Here is a 21,434-nt window from a genome sequence, read left to right as displayed (position 1 = left end):
TGCTATCTTGGTTCTTCCTGGGAACCAAGGCTGAGAACAACTCTTTGAGATACGTTTTCATGGATTAGTGCTGAAAGGGGGGTTCCAGAGAAGGGGCTTGGCCTGGGGGGGAGGAATTGTCTTCCTAACTGGTGCTTTTTATCAATTCTGCTAATTTTATAAGACCTGTAAAACTGTATTCACCCCTGGAGGGGGTGGGCTTTTGTGGACATCTTTCCATAACTGCCTTCAAATAAAGATCCCCTTTTACATTACCTTCTCACTAAAATGATCCCAAGTTTCATTTCCAGCTTGAGGAAAAAGACAACAACTTCTGTCTGCTCTGAAGCATACGTTGACTCAGAAAAAAGCCTCTTCCCAAATCAGAAATGATGAACCACAGTGATGAACCAGCCAGTTTCAGGTCTGGCTTCAAACACCAGCATGGCAGTGGTTGTGCAGCGGCTGATGGGCCCCGTGGCCACTGTGGGAGCGTTGTTCTCTCCTCCCACACGCCGTGACTCAGGTCTGGCCGTGCAGAGGAGCAGCTGCAGCCTCCAGGAGAGCCCCTAATGAGGCCAGGATCTCCTGCTTTCTGTCAGCTCTGGGAGGAGGCCGTGGGTAATTACCTCTCCTGCCTGCTCCTCGCTGCTTTTGAGGTTCAAGCGGAGAGCGCTCGGATGCGCCGTTTAAAATTCTGGTGGTGTCTTGTCAGGTCAGCATGCTGCAACACAGGAAGGGATTTTACATCCTAAGGATTCCAGTGGCATTCCTGCTTGCCTGGTGCATTTTTATACCTGTGTGAAGGTGGGTTTTTCTCTGCTGTGGGGTTGTAGCTGTGATGGTTTCTTCTCACCAGACCTGTGGTTGCCACCTCAGTTTGGTTCTCATGATTGGGGTATTCTGTATTGTGCTGGATGAGCTGGAAATGGCAGCAAGAAAGAAGGTTGAGAGGAAAGAAACCCAGGTTAGAGATCACTATGAATTGCTGTAACCCTTCTTTTACCTGATGTTAGCACCTTTACAGAGGGAAAACCTTCTTATAAAGTTTGATCTGATGTTTTATCAGCTGTTTTTGAGTGCACAGCCTTAGCTCAGAGTTGGAATCTGTGCTGTAATTGGCCTCTGTCTACAGAGCTGGGTAATGCCCCCTTGGTTGTGCAAATCTGCATCCACTGTGAAGGGCATTTTCTGTCAGCAGAGAGGAGGGCCCTGGGGGGAACACTCTTACCTGCCTTTGGCAGCACTGGGGAAGGGCTCTTGGCCATGTGAACTGAATCTTGCTCTCCCCAAGGCAGTTCAGCTGCCTGGATGTTTTGTACAGCTTCACTGGAAAACAAACCTAACCAAACAGCAGGGTCTGGCCTGGCTGTGGACTGGGAGAAAAGTTCCTTTTTCTGTACTGCTGGGCCAAGGACCAGGTTTGTAGTCCTGTGTGTCCTTCCTGGCTGTCCCAGCGTGACTCGAGCTTGGAAAAGGAATGGCACAGACCTTCTGCAGAGAAGGAAGAGCCCTGGTGTAGACAGAAGTGGCTGAAACAGAATAATATTTTCATCTGGGGAAAGCAGGGTGGGTTTCTGCTGCCCATGAGCCATGTGCAAGTGGGACACAAAGAGGGGAGGGACGGGGTAAGGAGAGTGCCAGCATTTCTGTGCCTGAGTGCAGGTGTTCAGCTTCTGTCTCAGGGTTTTACTTCACTGTCATATTTTCTGGAAAAATCCCTTTGCCAGGATTTCTTCTCCTGGGAAGCTGAGAAGCCTCAGGAAAAAATGAAAACAATAATTATCTGATTTGCTTCTCCTGCGTTTTGCTGCTTTGGAATGTGGTTTGGACATCGTTTACCAACAGGTGGTTGTTTGACTGGTTTCATGTGAATTGTTTTGACTTAATGGTCAATCACAGCCAGGCTGTGTCAGACTCTGGAGCAGAGAGTCACGAGTTTTCATTAGTCCCTTTCTAGCTTTCTGTCTCTATCCTTTCTGTATTCTTTAGTATAGTTTTAGTATAACATTCTTTAATATATTATAGATCTTTATATAACAAATTAGCCTTCTAAGAACATGGAGTCAGATTCCTCATTCCTCCCTTTGATGGGGGACCCTGAAAATACACACCCATGTCTGGGACATCTGGGGTGAGCACAGGAGCACCAGGCACGCCAGCTCTGGAGCCAGGATGGCAAGGGAGGCAAGTCAAAGTGTCCCCAGGAGTACAATCCCAGCCCTGTCCTGGATTTGGGGCCGTGGTTAGGAAGGGGAGCAGGGTTTGGAGCGATGCTGGGATGTGATACGGAGGGCATGGCGGCTGGCATTTGGAGGGGGGGATTCATTAGGGGATTTTTTCATTTCTTTTCCCTTTTTGCCGTTCTCCAGGACTGTCATCCGTTCGGCCAGGAGGTGGCTCTGGAGCACGCTGAGGAGCCGGGCACAGCGTGCAGTAGCCACGGCGACAGGGAGGGAGAATCTCAGAGCGATGGGAGGCAGATGGGCTCTCCTTGGAGCTTCCAGCGGGCTGTGTGCCTGTCCTCTGACACACACACATGCAGAGGCAGCCTCTGCACAGTCCCAAACACCCCTGAAACCATGGGCTCTGATGTTAAGGAAGTGGGGAACATGCTCCTGGTGCTGGGAACACGAGCCTGGCTCAGGCTGTCCTTTGGGAGCGGGGATGACTCTGAGTGTGGTGTCACACCAGATGTAGGCTCTTCTCCAGAGCTCCAGACCTGTGAAAAGTTGTTGTGCCAGGCAGCAACTCCGAGAGGAGCCGCATTTGTGCTTGTCAAGGTCCCCAGGGATGTAGGGTGTTGCAAATGCAGGCTACCCCGACGAGGGGAGAGAATGATGTACCTGACTCCATGTTCTCAGAAGGCTAATTTATTACTTTATGATACTATATTATATCAAAGAATACTATACTATACTATACTAAATAATACAGAAAAGATACTCACAGAATGCTAAAAAGATAATAATGAAAACTCCTGACTCTTTCCAGAGTCCTGACACAGCTTTGCCCTGATTGGCCAAAGAGTGAAAACAACTCCCAGCAGAATCCAATGGAACAATCACCTGTGGGTAAACAATCCCCAAACACATTCCATGTGAGCACAACACAGGAGAAGCAAATGAGATAAGAATTGTTTTCCTTTTCTCTGAGGCCTCTCAGCTTCCCAGGAGAAAAATCCTGGGTGAAGGAATTTTTTCAGAGGTTGTGAATGCCACAGGAGGGCATGAGGAGCAAAGCAGGGAAAGCCTTGACAGAAGCACAGAGAGGCATTGCTGCTGTCTAGGAAGATTTTGGCATCCCAGGCTTTGGAGAATGTGCCAAAAGTTGTGCCTGGCACACACAGGGCTGCCAAGGCTGAATGACTTGCTTTCTGTCATCCTTGGGCAGTGCTGTGCCCCTGACAAATGGAGAACTTGGTGCTCCTGTGAGAGTAGAACAAGATTGTGGCAGTCCAGGGCTCTCTTGGTGGTTGAAGCTTTGGGATGCCCCAGAAGCAGGGAATTCCTGCTCTTCTCTCAGTGCTGTGATATGGTTCCTAGTGATCTCCTCTGTGCTGAGGATACAGAGAGCTAGCCCTGGAAATCAAAGTCTGCACCTTGATCCCCTTTAGGACCTCAGAGAGGGACCTTTTACAGCAAAACTTGGAATTCACATATTGAAGAGCAGGAGGGATGGTGAAAGTCATGGGGGACAGGGCACCTCAAAGGACAAAGAGAACAAACAGGCCTAGAGCTCAGCTGGACCGGAGCAGAGATGTGCTCAGTTTGTTCCATGGAATCACCGAGGTGCTTCCAGCTGTGTCTCTTCATCTCCAGTGGCCCAGCAGTGCTGTTGGCAATGCTGCCCAGGTGCTCTGTTCCCTTTCCATCTGCTCTGAGGTTCACAGAGAGCCTTGCACTGACTGTGTGGGTTTGGAGTTCAGTGCAAAATGCTTTGCCTGTTGACCTGCAGAAGGCTGTGGCAGGACCAGGGGCTGCAGCTGGACCTCAGCCTCCTGTGCTGATGGCCCCTCTGCAGCCAGGACCAGCAAGGGGGCCCTGCTGTGAGGCACTGGCTGTTTGCTCTTCATATCCTATTTGCTGGTGAAAGCTAAGGGAAGAGGAAGGGCTTTAATTCAGCTCTAGAGCCTCTGCTGGCTACTGCCTTGTGCTTTGCCAGTGCTGTGTGAAGTGGAGAAAGGGGATTACTCAGCACCACTGGTCCCAGTCTTCAGTCTGGGAGCAGATTTTAGAGGACAGACCTCAACCCCAGGTCCTTGTTTGCTAAACAAGCTGGATCTGGAATTACAGCTGATTTGTGTCTCATTGAGAGCTGAAGGGTGAGACCTGAGATGGCTTTTACACTCACATCCTGATGCTGTGGAGCCAGCAGAAGAGACTGATTGTTAGACTGGCAGCTCTTTAGGTCGAGGCTTCCACTGAAACTGGAGTTTCTGTAATCTGTGGCCTGAGATAAGCTGCAGGTACTGAGCTGAGAAATCCAAACCTGTTGCCATATTTCAGCATGTGCAGCGAAGCCTGTCTGCCCTCTGCCTCTCTATGCTTTCCTGGGGAGCTGGAGAGGAAGAGGAGAGATTCCCCAGGCTCTATGTGAGGTGCAACTGTAATTCAGTGTGCCTTGCTGGACCCTGAGCCCACTATGGGCTGCTGAAGGAATGTGTGCTCTGCTAGGGTTAAATGCTTACATGAAATCAATAGAAGTTTTATTGCCACCACGTGATATGGCAGCTGGAACTCTGCCACCCCTAATAGAAGCTGTGTTAGGTCTCCCCCCTCCAAGTACAGGACAGATATATTGGTCTAGACAACTGAAAAATAGTGGTATATTGGGAGGCTGCGTTTTCATTATGTAAATGGAGCTCTACAGGAGGATTAATTGATTATTCAGTTACTATGGATCTGTCTTGGATGCCCTGGCAAGATGAGAGAACCTGATGGAAGCTCTCCAGTGGTGCTCTGGGGCGGCACAAAGGAGTCCTTGAGCACCCCCTGCTCCCCTCCAGGCAGTGCACAGTGCTCTCCCTCCAGCAGGAATTGTTTCCCGAATGGTGCAGGTGCCTTCCTGCTCATGACTGGTGACCATATCCTGTACAGGCAGCAAAATCTTGCAAGAAATAGTCAGAACCGACCTATTTTGTGCTGTTTGGAGGGACTCACCTGTTGACCAAGTCTTGCTGGTGGCAGCTGGAGACCATGCAGAGGGCTCCAGAGTAAATGTGCTGCTGCAAGTGCTGGGAGCTGTTGAGATAAATACATTTTTGGAAACTTGCACCTAGCTTCAATAAATATAAATATAAATATAAATATAAATATAAATATAAATATAAATATAAATATAAATATAAATATAAATATAAATATAAATAATATATAAAATATATAAAAATATATTTCTGTATAATATATAAATATATATTTATATATAATATATATAAATATATATTATATATATAAATATATATATTATATACATATATATGCATACATATATATTATATATATAATATATAATATATAATATACTATATATATATATTATATTATATAAATTATATGTATGTTCATAATATATTGTTTTAGCCTCAGCCCAGCAAGTGAATGGTACAGAAACAGAGGGGAAAGATCAGCTGGGGGAAGGAAGGCACCATGATTTTTTGATAGGTACAAATATCTATATCATGGGCAGCTTGGGAGCTCTTTAGAGTAGATCTTAATGAAGCTCCATGTGAATGTAGTGCTATTTAGGCATTAAGGTCAGTGTCCACAGAATATTTTGGATTTTTGAGTATTTTAGAGTGTGGATAGGCTCCAAAATTTTGGAGCTCACAGGAATGGCTGCTGTGTGGTCGGTGCTGTTGTTCTGCTCTCATTCCTAGGTTGTATCTGGGGCATTTTGAGAGCTGTCCTGTAAACATGCTGAGGTCTTCACTGCTGCCTGCATCACTGGGGTGCCCAGGTGTGGGCACAGCTGTGGAGCAGCTCTGCTCCCTCCCTGTGGCCCTGGAGCACTGGGGTTTTTTTTGTGGGTAAGCAAGCAGGGCTATCATATCCTCATAGCTAGATATGTCCCTCCTGGTCAGACAAACACATTATAGTACAGGGAGTATTTTCTGACTCAGAAATACCTGTTCTGCCCTCCCCAGCAGTGGGAAATAGACCTGCACACTCTGTTGGGTTCAGATTGCTGCAGGAAGAAAGGACAGCTGTGGTGAGATGGATGCATTCACTTTCTGCTGTCCTGCTGTGTGGGATATAATTGCTTTATCCTTCTCTCTTCTTCCAAAACCATTTCGATATTGCTGCCCAGATCAAATTTTGTGAAGAACATTTTAAAGCAAATCTTAGCCTTTGGCCTGAAATACATCACCTGTGGAAAGTTTTACAAACAATCCCGATATTTGGAGTCTGGGTGGGGAAAAGCTGTGATATTGGACAAGTGGAAATTTAGATCCTTGTGAGTAAGTGCAGATACTGGAATGGAGGGTGATGTATCCTCAGATTTGGGTGGGGAAGAAGTCTTTGGGAATTGGAAAAAGGTCTAGTGGTGAAAGGAAGACCTGCTTATGCTGATGAAATAAGGAAATTTGCTTCTGTAAAACAGGGAAAAATGAAAATAAAAATTAAAAGCTATGTCAGTAAGTGTGCCAAGCTCTTCCAGAAGTTTGCAGAGTGTCTCGCAATCCTGCTGAGAACAGGGCAAGAAACTTTCTGGAGCCCTGTTGCAGATATATTTTCATGAAAAATCTTTTCCTTAGGATTTTTTCCTCCTGAGAAGCTGAGAGGCCTCAGGAACAAAATGTAACCAATGGTTATCTGCTGCTGTGGAATGCAACAGGTGCATCTGGGATTGGTCTCATGTGGTTATTTCTAATTAATGGCCAATCACAGCCCAGCTGGCTTGGACACAGGGCCTGAGCCACAAACCTTTGTTGTCATTCTTTCTGATTCTATTCTTAGCTTAGCCAGCCTTCTGATGAAACCTTTTCTTCTATTCTTTTAGTATAGTTTTAATGTAATATATATCATAAAATAATAAATCAAGCCTTCTGAAACATGGAGTCAGATCTTGTCTCTTCCCTCATCCGAAAAACCCTGTGAACACCATCACAGAGCCCAAAATAAGGAACAAAAGAGATGAGATTCTCCTTTTCCAATGAGAAGAGAACAAACTGTGGCCATGTACCCCCTTTTTGGGGTGACAGAATTGCATGAGACTGCTGCAGGGGTAGCTGTGAGATGCCTTTTTACACTCCCATCCTGATGCTGTGCAGCCAGCAGAGGAGACTAAATGTTAGACTGGCTCTTTAGGTCAAGACTTCCACTGAAACTGGAATTTCTGTAATTTATTTCATTTAAACTTGCTGCTCCTTTGTTCAGCACTGGCTGTGGAGAAGCAGCTCAGCTCCTGCTTTGTGCTGCTGGCACACCTCGTGCAGCACGAGGCCTCTTTGCTCTTTTCCTGAAGCCACCAAGCTCTGAGGATTTCAGTGCAGAAACTTTGCAGACACCAGGCTTGTTTGCAAGGCAGACATGCATTTCCACATCCTGTCTCATGGATTCCCGAACAAAGATGTTTACAGGAAAAAAAAGCAAAAAAAAAAAAAGCATTAATGCTATAGCAGGAGGGGGAAAGCATAATGTATTCTTCAAATGTTTGTATGTCAGCAAAACGCCTGCAAACCATTCAATAGATTAATCCTGTAGCTGGCCTAAAAGGAATGGATTTCTAGCCATAACTGAGATTGGGAAAAATTGATTTCCATGTTCTTGTTGACTGAATAAGATGAAAACAACTGCCTTGGCACTCATTCCTAGGCCAAGAATTCAGATCTCTGCTGGGCTGAATACCAGAACTAGCCCAGCTCAAGAAGTGATGAAAAAGGGGCTTTTCAGAAACCAAATCTTAAATATTTCCCATTGTGGAAATGGGATTTGCAGCAGATCATGGCTGCTGAAGTAGCTGGTGGCTTTGTGTGGATGTTTGGCTGGATGCTTTGGTCTCTCAGACAGAACTATGAAGGCACTTCTGGTATTCATAAATGTGAGAATGGCTTGGTTGTCCATCTAGCTTTAGTGTAAAATTTCATTTCAAGAAGCAGTTCAAAAGAAGATATTTAAAATATGTTTAGGTTCCATGGAAGATACTTCTAAATTTATTGTTAAGAAACTCTTAGTGAGGGGGATAATGACCTTATGCAATGTCTGAGCTGGAAATTCTCATTGTTTTCCCCACCTCTGACAAAAGACAGTAGAAAAGATGGGAGAAAATACTGGCTAGGACAGGAGGTGACATCTGCAGGTGGGACAGCCATGACACACTCTCCAGACCTGGGTTCCCTGTGTCTAGGGAGTCCCCAGCTGGTATCTCCCAAGTTTTTCCAGGCTGGATGAGCTGCATCAACCCAATCATCTCTTCATCTACACTTTGTTGTTACATCATTTCAGGAGCCTTTTTTCCCCCTGGGACTGGTTCCCATTGAAGAACCCTTGTGCAGGAAGCAGGCAAAGCAAGGGACACAAATTCAGTTTGAGGTCCCACAAATCCCAACATCTCCCACACCCTCAACCACTTGCTGTGGTGTTGTGAGGGTCCCCGGGATGAGGTGAGAGATGAGAATTTGACTCCATGTTCTCAGAAAGCTGATTTATTATTTTATGATCTTATATTCTATTAAAAGAATGTTATACTGTGGGAATCCACATAATCAGAGGGTTTTGGGAAAGCTGCAAGATGCAGACCTCAGAGACAGCAGAACTGTGAGTAGAACTAAGCAGCTGCCATGAGATAGGTCAGCAAACAAAATATTTAAACTGTAAATAAGCAAGGGCAAATAGAACAATGATCTGTGTATTAACGTTTGTCTAGAGGAGCTCTCTAAGCTACAGAAAGTTTATCTAGCAAGATATTAGGAAGGTTAAAGCTTAATAATGAAGCTCTCTGTGTTGTTTTAAGGCTTACAAGCAGGTATTGTATTCAAAATAAGCAAGCATTGTTTTAACCAAAGGTACCTGTGCTTATAGTGGTTGGATAGAACTACTGTCAATGTGCTTTTGCTTTGTGTGATTGGCCAAAAACCTTTTAAAGTAAGATGTAACATTGAGTTCTTGGTCTGCTGCCTGGGATGTGAGCTGGTGGCATCTTCCCATTGTCATAACCATGGAAGGAGACTGATGCTGGAAAATCAAACAGCTCAAGGCACGTTCCCAGCAGCCCCGTCTCGTTCGTGGTTTGCAAATAACCCCCAGCCAGCGTCACTATACTAAAACTATACTAAAGAAAGAGAAAGAATGCATCAAAAGGCTAAACAAGAACGATAATGAAAGCTCCTCACTGACTCCTCAGAGTCTGACACAGCTGGCTGTGATTGGTCATTAATAAAAACAATTCACATGGAACCAGTCAAAGATGCACCTGTTGGTAAACGATCTCCAGACCACATTCCAAGCAATCAGATAATTATTGTTTTCATTCTTTTCTGAGGCTTCTCAGCTTCCCAGGAGAAAAAATCCTGGCAAAGGGATTTTTCAGAAAATATCATGGTGACATCTTGTTCTGTGGATTAGGCCAATGCAAAAAGGCAATCCCTGTCCTGAAATTCCCTGGGAATCACAGCAGCTTTTGAGTGACTGCAAACAGATCACTTGATAACCCTCAGTCTTATTGACACAACTCCAAAAACACGCTGCAAAGTGTAAATAATAAATGTGTAGTATCCGCACTGGAGCAGGTAAACACCGCCTGATGTTGTCTGATATTTCACTGGCAAGGTGTCCTCGGTGATGCTCCAGCAGAATAATTTTCCAAGCGAGTGGCTCGCGTGACAGGTGGATGTGCTGAGCTCACGGGGCTGGAGCTGGGAGCTCCATGCTGGGGATGAAACAGGAGCAGCTCCACAGGTCCCTCCTGCTGCTCCTCCCAGCAGCTCTGTGCTGGAGATGGAATAGGAGCAGCTCCGTGCTGGAGATGGAACAGGAGCAGCTCCATGCTGGAGATGGACAGGAACAGCTCTGTGCTGGGGATGAAACTGGAGCAGCACTGTGCTGGGGATGGAATAGGAGCAGCTCCAGGGGTCCCTCCTGCTGCTCCTCCCAGCAGCTCCGTGCTGGAGATGGAACAGGAGCAGCTCCATGCTGGAGATGGAATAGGAGCAGCTCCGTGCTGGGGATGGAACAGGAGCAGCTCATGGGTCCCTCCTGCTGCTCCTCCTAGCAGCTCCATGCTGGAGATGGAACAGGAGCAGCTCCATGCTGGGGATGGAATAGGAGCAGCTCCTGGGTCCCTCCTGTTGCTCCTCCCAGCAGCTCCATGCTGGGGATGGAATAGGAGCAGCTCCTGGGTCCCTCCTGTTGCTCCTCCCAGCAGCTCCATGCTGGGGATGGAACAGGAGCAGCTCATGGGTCCCTCCTGCTGCTCCCAGCAGCTCCATGCTGGAGATGGAACAGGAGCAGCTCCATGCTGGGGATGGAACAGGAGCATCTCCTGGGTCCCTCCTGCTGCTCCCAGCAGCTCGGCACAGGGCCGCCAGGAAGAGCTCACCCTGGGCTTGCTGACAAGGGAGTGTTGCTAAAAGCTTTCTCCCTGCTGCTGGTGTGGATGTGTCAGCTTCCCAGGCTGGATGACACAGGGATTAATAATTCATGCTGGAGGTATTGACTGGTGGGAGCTGTTAGGAGCCTCGCCTAGGGTGAAGGGGCTGGAGATGAACAGGGGATATCTGTATCACAGGCTTTCAGGCCATGAGTTCTGCAGTATTTCACTAACAAGCTGTAAAATGGTTCTGTATCTACCCCTACAAGGTCTTCTAAGAAAAACTATCTAATTAAGAAATGACAACTAAATTATTTTTACTTTTGACCCAATAACCAACCACCTGTGCCCCACAATGCAGACTTTTTTATCCAATTACACCCAAATACCACCCAATACCAATGGAGAAGAAGATATTTTATCCAATACCACCCAAACCCATAAAGAAAAAGGTGAGAAGAAGGACCAGCCATGGCTCTAAAACCTCCATCTTGATTTATATATATTACTATATTCTAAAACCTTCAACTCTAAGTTTCCCACCCTGTGATATTGCACACTTCTAGTCAAACTACACACCTATAATCTCAGTTCTATCATTCAATTTTGGAAGCCTTCTCCACAGCCTCAGGTCAAAATGTGGTGTTCTCTTGGGGGTCTGTGCCTTTTAACACAGAAACTCTAAAATTCTCAGCATGCAGGGTTCCAACAAAGAGTCTCCCCATGCCAAGGTGGCTGCCAGATCCCCTCCAGGGTGGCAGTTCTGGCAGCCAAGACTGCTTCTTGTTACCCAGAGCATGCTCCTATTCTGCTTTTTGGTGTTGCAAGATGTCTGGAGAAGCCAGACTATTGAAGAGCAGCTTTCCATAACTTGCAGGTGGACTCTTGTGCCTTCTGAGTCTGAAATAGTTTTTGTGATAGGGTGGTCTTCAGGATGGACTCTGCAGTTGCTCCTATTGTGTGCAGGCACATCCTGCAGTATTCCCAAGGGGATTGTAAGGCAGGAAAGTGTAGATTGGCTGACCTGACCTGACCCTGAGGGAGCAGAATCCCCCTAGAAATGGATGTGATTTCCAGGAACTGGGAAACTGTGGTTGGAATAAATGTGAATTTTAAAGAATCAAGTGTCTGTGTGAGCTGCTGTGATCCTGGATGGTGGGTGCCACCTTCATGCTGTGTGTTGGACCTGTTTGGCAAAGATTTTCCTTCCTGGCCATGTGGAGACACAGGAAAGTTTGTAAGGTGACCTCAGGGCTGTACAGTAACAGCCTGCAATGTCTGTAGTTATGGATGGCAGACAGAGGAGACCAGGGATGTGTGCCCAGGAATCCTGGGAAGCTGCTCTCAGCTCCAGCAGTCACAGAGCTCCCCAAGATCTGCCTTTCCTGGCCTCTCATGATGCCTTGTGCAGGCTGAGCTGGAACAGAGACTGGACAGAGATAAAGAATAAAGCAGGGATTTGTTAAAGGCCTCAATGGATCCACCTTGGGCAGCACAAGAGCCCAGCCAGGGCTGCACCCCAGATGAACCAAAATGGTCACAAAATGGACTGACTGGTCATGGGGTCTCTCACTTTTATAAGTTCTGCTCCATTTGCACATTGGAGTTAATTGTCCAATTACAGCTCCAGCCCATGCAGTCCCATCCTGCTTGTTTTTCTCTCTTCATTCCACATTGTTTGTGCTCTTGGGCTGAGATTTGGATCATTTGTCCTTGGTGCCCAGCTAGAGCAGGAATTGTTTTGTCTCCCTGCTCTGTGCACAGAGCTCACCATCCCCTCATATGAAGCCCAGACCCACACACTAAAGCAGCACAGAATCTGAAAAATATAAAAGCTCAAACCTGAGGCATCACTCAGTGCCCAGTGTAACATTGCACTGACTTTCCCAAGTAAGATGTAAAACTGAGCTGATGGGCTTTTTGAGAGCAAAGCTCTGTTAACAAGAGCAGGGAGGTTAACCTTGGATCCCTGCCCAAATTGAAGTGGATATAATCTCTAAATGGCTCATACCAAAATGAAATCCACTTATTGAGGGAACGTGTCCCTCTGTCTCCTGTAGTGCTGCTGTGCTGAGCACAGAGGGGACAGAAACTTGTGGGTGAGTGAATTTTGTGCTGAGAGTGTTAGGAAGCAAACCAGGCCTGCCTTCCTGGGTGCATGCTCTAAGAGATTCAACAAAATCAATCAAGGAAAAAAACCAGCCTAGAATAGATCAAATCCTGGCTCCAGTCTCTATTTTGATGGACCCTGGATTAGTCCTGAGCAGTGCTATCTTTCCTGGGAAGACCTCCCTCATGGCACTTTCTGTGGGCCAGGGTTGTGCTGCCATCCAGCTCTGTGGGATGGACAATGCTCCAGGCTGGAACAAGACTCCAGAGGCCTTGGCTCAGAGATGATGTTCACCCTGGTCAGGGGCTGTGGTTAAAAGGAGCTGTAGGGAGGACTCACCCTGAGTAAAAGTTGTGCACCAGGAGCCTGGGGAGCAGATATGTGCAGTAAGATGGAATAAACTGACTTCCTGCAATAGCTGTGCAAGCACTGGCTGCTGGGCTCAGAGGGCTAAGAGTTCTTCATACTGCAAAACGTGCTGTAGCAATGCAGGATCCCAATGTGCCTTGGTCACCCAGCAGTACTGGACCACGTTCTGGGAAGCTTCCAGCCTCAGCTTCACCAAACACGTGCTCTGCCTAATGCAAATGCAGCTTTGGAGATGCTGAAAGGTTTCTCCCCCCCCCCCCCACTCTTAAAAAGAGCATATGTTCTCACTACTAACAAGCAGGTTTGCAAAGAGTCTATTTTTAAGATGATTACAGGGTATCAGTAGCTGTTCCAGTGTCAACTGTCGGTTTTGTTTCCTCGTCGGCAGTAAACTGTTGGCAGGTTTGTGCACCAGAGGTTTACTCCTTCCCAGCTGTAATTGCACAGCACAGAAATTATCACTTGCTCTGTGCATGCCTCTGCTGGTTCATCCCTCTGAGCCTGCTGCTCACCAGCAGCTCCTCCAAGCACTTCCCACATGCTGAAGAGCCGTGCCGTGGCATCTCCTGCTGGCAAAAGACAAGGCCTGGCTACATCTCAGCTGCACAGATGAGCCTGAACGTGGCATTGTGATACAAGTGTGCTCAATATTGGTGTTTCCTGCTCTGTTGCACAGGGAAAGAGCCCAGGATCAGCTTCCTTTACTCTCGGGTTGCTGTTGATAATTGCTGCCCTGAGATGTGCAGGGTGTCTCTGCTTCGGCCCGCGCAACTGAAGAACGAGTCTGGACTCTTCACTGTTCGGTCTTGAGGTTGTTTATTAATTCTTATCTATAAAATTTTCTTCCTGCCCAGCCGAGATCTGCTCAGCAGGGCAGCCACAGGCACTCTGACCAGCTCCTGAGGCGGTGTTGTCCTTTTATACTACAAACTACATATATCATATTTACACTTAATTCCCAATACCTATCACCTATGGTAGACAGTGCACTTCTACTCTAGACCAATCCCAAAGTGCCAACAAAATCCCAACAGTGCACTTCTACTCTAAACAAATCCCAAGAAGAAGAAGAAGGAGAAAGGCTAGACACGCCCAAGTTCCTCCATCTTGTCCCCATAACCCCCATACCAAAAATCCTAAAATCTACATTTTCACCCTGTGATAATTTTGTTATTACACTATTGAAACCTCTGTGAGTTTCATGTCCTCATACAAAGTTGGTAACTTGCTCCAAGGGTCAAGATCAAATCCCCAGGTGTTCTGGGCAGCATGCCAGGGTCTCCGAGCCCCCCAACGGGGTCCTCGGCAACTCTGGACTCCTGGAAGGATGAACTGAGTTCTGACACTTTCCCACTAAGATGTCCGAGTCTCTGTGGTCAAGATGACCCCGAGGTGTTAGAAAGTCTCTTTTTCCCAGCCCTGAGATTGAAGGAGTCAGGATTCTTTGGCTGTGGTTTTCAAGGTTGTTTATTCTCTGTTATCTCTAACATTCTCTTTCTGATCTGCTGAGGTCTGTCCAGCAGGTCAGGTTGTGGCACAATGACCACCCTTGGGGTGGTGTTATCTTTTTATACTAAAAACGACATGTACTTTATTTACAATAATTTTCCAGAACCTACCACCTATGTTAGACAGAGTGTTTCTGCTCTAAACCAATCCAAAAGTGTCACCATCACCCAGAAGATGGCGGGCAAGAAGAAGAAAGAGGAAGGACAGAACATGCCCAAATCCCTCCATCTTGGCATCTGAACTCCCATTCTAAAAACCCCAAAATTTTGCTTTTTCACCCTGTGACAAACTAACTATCATTCTACTCAAACTCTCATGGCTTGTAAATCTTCACATAAAGTTGGTAATTTTCTCCATGGGCTAAAATCAAAGGCACAGGTGTTTTTGACTCTGTGCCGAGGTCTCTGAGCCCCCAGCCAGGGGCTCAAGCCCTCCAGGACAGCCAGAGGAAGGTCCTGGGTTCTGATGGATGCTTTTTTTGCAGGGATGATTTTTTTGCAGGCAGTTTCCCTCATCTGCTGTATAAAATATAAAAAACCTGGAGCTCTAGCTGAGATCTTCAGGGTGGGGAACACCCAATGATGGTTTGGTGATTTGCTGGCTGGGTGTCTGGAGAGCTGGTGCTCCTCAGCTGGTGAATAGCTCAGCCTTTCTGCATCTCAGATCCCTGTGTGCCTGGCAGGCAGAGCAGCACGGCCAGACTGCACCAGGAGAATCTGAAGTCCTCTGATGGAACAAAGGATGTGGAGACCTCCTGCTACAGCCAAAGCTGTGCTGGCTAGAGGGCACTGGAGTGTTAACTCACACCATCCCTTCCATCCTGCTCCCACACTGCTCAGCCAGAGGTGACTTATGGAGGAGGAAGCAAATAGGATCCTTTATTGAGAATTAAGGAAATAGCATTGTAAACACATACATCCTTTTATTTTATTTCTTTTCCAAGCATCTAAGTAGCCCCATGATTTGTGACTGCAGCTCTGCACACAGAGGTGATGAGGGAGTGCAGTGGGAAGTGTCAGCTAGTGGGAGGAGGGCTCAGAAGTTCCAGTCCTTACCCCACAGGGCACATCCTGTAGGAAACAGCCACTTGAAGTACACTTATTCCTTTTCCCTTGACAGGCATGAGATGATGATGATGCCTGGGTGTGAAGTCTGCTCCGAGGCCTTCAGTGCAAGTCCTTGGCACACCTCTTCAGACTCAGCCTTCCCCCCCCATCCTGAAAGTTTCCAAACTGATGGGAGAGAAGCCGTGGTTGTGTTTCCCGGGCTGACACCTCCTGCTGAGCATCCTTCCCTGCAGGAATGGCAGTCCTCTCGCGTTACCCTGGGCACGCGCCGCCGTGCTGCTGATGGGACCAGACAGGATCCGTCACTGTGCTGAAGTGTCTCCTCCACAAAAAATCCTAAATGACACCAGCATCTGAGAGACGAGGAACAAAGGGAAAAACAAATAAAATTATCTGCTCTGTTTGGTCCCCTCTGGTCATCTGTCATCCCAGTCTGGTGTGGGGGCTTTGAGGGAGGGCTGCAGTTTGAGGGTTCTGGGTTGGGGGTATGAGAGGGGTTTGCTTTGTTCATGTGAGACCAACAGGCCTAGCAGGCCAGCACGCTGCTTCTGCTGGACTCTGTGGAGTCTCTGTCTCTGTTTCAGCTTGATGCTGGTGTCCAGACTCCCCTGAGTGCTGCCACAACCAGACCCTTGCAGTGGGGCAGAGCTCGGTGTCGCTGGTGCTTCACAAGCGTCAGAAGGACCTTGCCAAGGTTGTGTGAGTGTCTCTCCCTGCCTCAAGGTAAGATCATCTCTGCCTCTGTCATTGCTGCACTAATCTGTCTGTAAAGACCCTTGGGGATACAGGTTGCTCAACCTCTTCCAGGACTTCTAACAAGAGTAATTGTAACAAGCCTATAAAATGTGTTGGGTTTTTTTTGTTTACTTTTCTTCCTTGCCTCAATTTTTGTTTATGTTCTGTGGTGGCTATGGCTGAGGAAACATTTTCCTTCACATTTCCAGGAGGCTGTTTGAAAGCTGCTCTCAGATCAGTGAGGACCAACTGGGATGTCTGTGCTCCTCTGCAATGCATGTGACAGATGTGTCAGCTCTGGGCTTACTCTCTCCAAATGGTCCATTTCTGTCTCAAAACACAGTGGCCAAAAGCAGAGCACCAGCCTTATGATGAAAATCAGCCTTTAAGGTAAGAAGCTGAGATACTCTTGCTTGAACGAGATGTATGGGGAGCCTCTCTCACATGAGGATGCTGACATTAAACCTTCAAGGCATCATGGCCTTAGCTCCTCAGAACTGCCTGTCTTGTTGGGCAGGGAGATTTCTCCCAGATGTGTTTTCTTGTTTCAAATTGTCTGGTGGAGTTTCCCCCTCTCTTTACACAGCTGTTACTTCCAGCCTCAGCAATTGAAGGTGCTTTAAAATTGGGTGGGTTAGTGCTTGTGAAATAGTCTGGGCTGTTCGTTTTCATGGGACTGAAGAGTGACTTACTGTTCATATCCTGAAAATTGTTTGTTTTGCCTGGAGGGCATTTTGCACAGGAACTTAAATTGTTGGCTTGACTCTCCTTTGTGTAAGTTGTCTAAGTTGAGAGCTGTGTGTTCTATAACAACCTCTTCTAGTCTGTGGTGGCAGCATTTGAGACCTGCCCTAATCAGAGTTTTGGGTGGCACCACTCCGAAGAAGAGCGCAGGAACTGGAGGAAGAGAGCAGAGATGGGAAAGGACAGGTGCATCCAATTGAGGTAAGGAGACTACCAAACACAGGGCAGCCAGACCAGAAACATGCAGATTATGTAAGCACAGCTGGGCTAAAACTTGGCAAAATAGTTTTTCTGGTATTGTAGACTATGCTCAAGCAAATGATTTTCTGTGGACCCCACTGAGCAGAAGAAAAGATAATTGTAATTCAACGGAGAAAACAAAACATCCATTTCTTTAAAAATGCCCCAGCCTGAGTAGCTGCAGACCTGGAAAATAGCCTTAGAAATAAACAACCAGTAGCTCTAATTACCCTGGAAGGCCACCACCTTCTCTTGCACAGGCAGGGGAAGCAGGCTGGGAACTAAAGGTACTGGTGTGGTGACAGCAGAGCTTGTGAGGAAACCACTGGGTCTTGTCCCTGGGCAGCCCCAGTTAAGAAAGAAATACATCTGCAGGCTCCATGTCCCCTGCCTGCTGCTGGGACTGCTCACTGGTGATGACATCTCAAATATGTTTTAATAACCAGAGGCTGTTAATAAGCGCTTGCTACTTCACCAGCTTAGATGCATCTCTTTAAATTTAAACAGGATTAGATAAGGTAGGGAGATTACTAAATACCCAAATGAACATTAAGCAGATATATTGGAGGTTTAACAACTCTGCAGCAGATTGTTAAATTGCTCTAAATATTTCCCTACTAGTCTGGGGGTATTTAATTAAAACAACCCCTCTAGTCCTGTGTAACGTGCCTAGCAGCCCTACAAGCCCTGCACAGGGCAGGACCTTAATTGGCAGCGTTACCATAAAGCTGAGCCATGCTCGAGGACAATTAAAAAACAACAGCCTCCCCCCCCTGCCCACCCCACCCCTCAAACCACCCCAAGCCCCTCTAATTAGTGTGAGAAATGACGACAAAACAACTCCGAGTGTCTCCAGTGACAGGTGCACAAATAACAAGGCTGATGAAAGATTTTGCAATTAAGATTGCGCTATGAAGATTAATGGGATATTTTCATAAACTGATGTAAGACTGCCTATAACCCAGTTGCCTCCACATAACTCCATCTCCTTCTCTGTATCTCTTATTTCTCAGATTTCCTTCACCCCCTCTTTGCAGCTTGCTGAGGGTTTTCATCCCCAGCACTTTTTTTTTCCAGGTCTCCCATATTTCCTGGCATTTCCTTTCTCTTGCTTTGGCTATTCTTGTCTAAGTCTTGGGTTTCTGCTCCATTTAAACTTCCTGGCTGGGGTGGAAGTAGGGCTGTCCCCATGGGCTGTCCATGTGGTGTTGCTCCATCACGGGCTGTGTCCACTTCCACTGGCTCACTGGAAGGTATTTCCCAGGTTTGTTAAGGATCCAGCTGCAAAGCACACATCTGGCTCTGGAGCCACGTGTGTCCATGGCTTTGAAAGGCCCACAGGTCACATTGCCTGTGCTGCTTCCCAGCAATGTCTCCCTTGAGCGTGCCAGTGATTCTATTAACCCAGATTAAATTGGTACAGCCACTGCTTGATAGGAAGCATTAAACTGGCAGGGAAGGAAACTGGCAGCTGGAGCAGACACCCCTCCCCATGCATCTTTCAAAGAGGGGGGTTTGTGCCTCTCACCCAAACCTGCTCTTTTCCCAAAGACATTTGCCTGTTGCTGCCACTGTTGTGACTCTGTAACTCCTAATTGCCTCCTGTTATTCTTGATATCTCCAAGGCAGACTGGTACACAGGGAATTTACATTTCTTTTAATCTAGTGAAAGCAGTGATTGGACACACAGCCTCCAGTCCTGCTTTTCTTCCTCTCAGCTGCTGCCATACACCAGGTTTGATGTCCATCTCTTCAGTCTGTCTGTGCTCACTGGCTGCCTCCCCTCCCTGCCCTTGAGTTTCCTTCCTGACCTTGTCCTCAGCCCTCCCAGTGGCTTTTAGCTGTGATTTTTCTGTGAGACCTCAGAGGTGTTTGTCAGGACAGGGGTTCAGAGGCTCTGGGCTGGGTGTAAGTTGTGCCTGGCTGCAGGGAGCTCTTCCTTGCTGCTTGCTTTTTCCTATTGTTTTTTCCTACATAAATGATGTGTTGGAAGAGACACCTGCCCAAACCTGCAGCCCTGCTCCCCCAGGGCCCTCTCACCAGCCAGGCTGCCCAGGACTTTCAGAGCTAGGGGTGAATAATCTCCTGCACAGGGATTTTGAAGTGGTTGTAGCTGGGGCCCCCAAACCAGTACAACCACTTCCACACTGGCCTGCTTGTTAGCTCTGCTGGGGAAGGGTGTAAATAAGACCTCAGGGAAATGCTGTTTGCCTCCTGATGGCTCTCCCCATGCCTCTATCCCTAGCAAAAGGGTTGTAAATTACTGTTTCCCACTATTTGTGAAGAGTCTTTAATTGAGAGTTAGCACAGGACCAGTGGCTTGTCTCAGACACTTCTCTGCACAGAGGCATGCTATGCACTCCAAATTCTGACACCCTTTCTATGAGGTTCATGAAAAAACCTGGTACAGCAAAAAGGCAGGAGGATTCCAGTCTCCTAAGAAAGAGGCATTAATTGGTGGTGACAGAAATGTAGTTTTTCCTGAGAATGGTATGTGCCTGACAGTATTCCACTCACCACAGCAAACAAGCAGAAATTAGGGCTTTCTGTCTCTTGTCCATGAGCCTTTTTGACTTGATATCTCCTTGTCTCTCCTCCTTTTAATTGCTCAGCTATTGTCCTATTAGTGTCAGCGCTTGGCGGGCGCAGGGGTTAGAGCTGAGATGCTCTGGCTGGTGCTCTGTGAAGTGTCAGCCTGGATAAATACAGTGCTTCTTTCTGTTCTCTCAAATCCCCTTTCCCACTCCCTCCTTACCTTTCAGATGCTGGAAAAGGCCAAGGAATATTAGTGCAGGCTGTAGGTGTAGCCTTCCCTCCCAGCCCTTGGCTTGCTGGTGCTTGCAGCCCAGGTCTGTGACTCTTTGCTGCTCCAGAGCTGAGATTATGCTGGAAAAAAATGTTTCTGCAGTGAGATGATACTTCTTGGTTTGGGATTCTTGCAGACCTTGAGAAATGCCTGGAAGACTCTCCTGGTAGAGGTGCTGCTGTGCTCCTGCCTCTCTGGATGGGCAGATCTGCAGCCTGACCTCTCAGTCTCTGCTTTCACCTCATGTCTGTGTGCTGGTCCAGAGGGGCTGGCTGTGTGCTTTTTATTCCCTCTCACTGTCCTGGTGACTGCACTGATGCTCACTTCCAGCAAATTAACCTTTTGGGGGAAGTCTTCACCTTACCAGCTTCTTGTCCTGGCTGCTGACACCTCCCAGGAGGCTGATGCCTCCCAGTGACCCTGCTGGGAATGCAGGGTGGAGCTGCCTTTTGGTGGAGCTGGGGATGGAGGGCAAGGACTGGGAGGCATCAGAGGGCAGATGTGCTTTCCAGGCTGAGCAGTTTCCCCTGCTGCTGCAGTCTGCTGGGATGTGCTGCACGTGAGATTGTCCTTGGAGAACTCCTCTTGCCAAAAGCAGCACAAAAATGCTTTCTTGCTTCCTGGAAGAAGCACAGAGGGTGCCAAACCCAGCCTGCCAAGGAGCAAGGCCCATTGCCCTGGTGGCCTGTGGTTCTGCTGTGACCTCTGTGCCCTGGGGAGCTCGGGGCAGTGCCTGGCTGACCCTGCCTGCTCTGCTGAGAGCTGGGGACAATCCAAATGGATGTGCCCTGACCCGAATGGCCCCTGTCATTAGTGCCAAGCAGGTCTGGAGCTCAGAGCACTGAGATGTGTGGAGATGCAGCAGCAGAGCTACAGGGACCCCTTTGCTCACCCCACAGCCTGGATGAGCCAGAGATCCCAAGGAATAAGCAGGATGCAGCTCTGCCTTGGGAGATGCTTTGAAACAAGCAAACACGTGGGTGGGAAGGGAATTTGTGCTGCAGGGTGGATTTAATGCCTGGTGTTTTATAACCTGAGTGCTTTTTACCAACATGGTTTTACTATCCCCTCCCATCTCAACAGCTATTTTATAAATATTATTATGAAGAAGTCTTGGTGGTAATGCTAAAGGGAAGCTGGGCTTTGTTTTATCTGAATAGCTCTTGCTTCCAGCTTGGGATAAGGGCTGTAACACTGCAGAATGAAGCTGGGCTGGAACAAAAGGAAATCTATTCATTAACTTAAATCGTAGTAATTTTAGCATGACCCAAGAGGAGCCTGGTGAATCTAACCCTCTATTTTCCCACATCCTTCCTAGCAAGAGCCTTTCTTTCTCACTGAG

The 21,434-nt window shown here is 47.4% G+C and overlaps 1 long non-coding RNA gene across 1 annotated transcript in view; it reads left to right on the top strand.

Moving 5' to 3' along the window:
* The window catches only part of LOC118689578 (uncharacterized), a 103,650-nt gene that overhangs the window by 46,589 nt on the left and 35,627 nt on the right, over nucleotides 1-21,434 (top strand). Inside the window, exons 2-4 of the long non-coding RNA XR_004980644.1 lie at nucleotides 15,620-16,290; nucleotides 16,512-16,692; nucleotides 17,126-17,247. This is a non-coding gene — a long non-coding RNA (uncharacterized LOC118689578). The remainder of the gene's footprint in view (nucleotides 1-15,619; nucleotides 16,291-16,511; nucleotides 16,693-17,125; nucleotides 17,248-21,434) is intronic.

Source organism: Molothrus ater, chromosome 9, assembly GCF_012460135.2.
Source record: "Molothrus ater isolate BHLD 08-10-18 breed brown headed cowbird chromosome 9, BPBGC_Mater_1.1, whole genome shotgun sequence".
NCBI lineage: Eukaryota > Metazoa > Chordata > Aves > Passeriformes > Icteridae > Molothrus > Molothrus ater.
The sequence above is the reverse complement of the archived record's forward strand: the minus strand, read 5'-3'. Positions and strand labels throughout refer to the sequence as shown.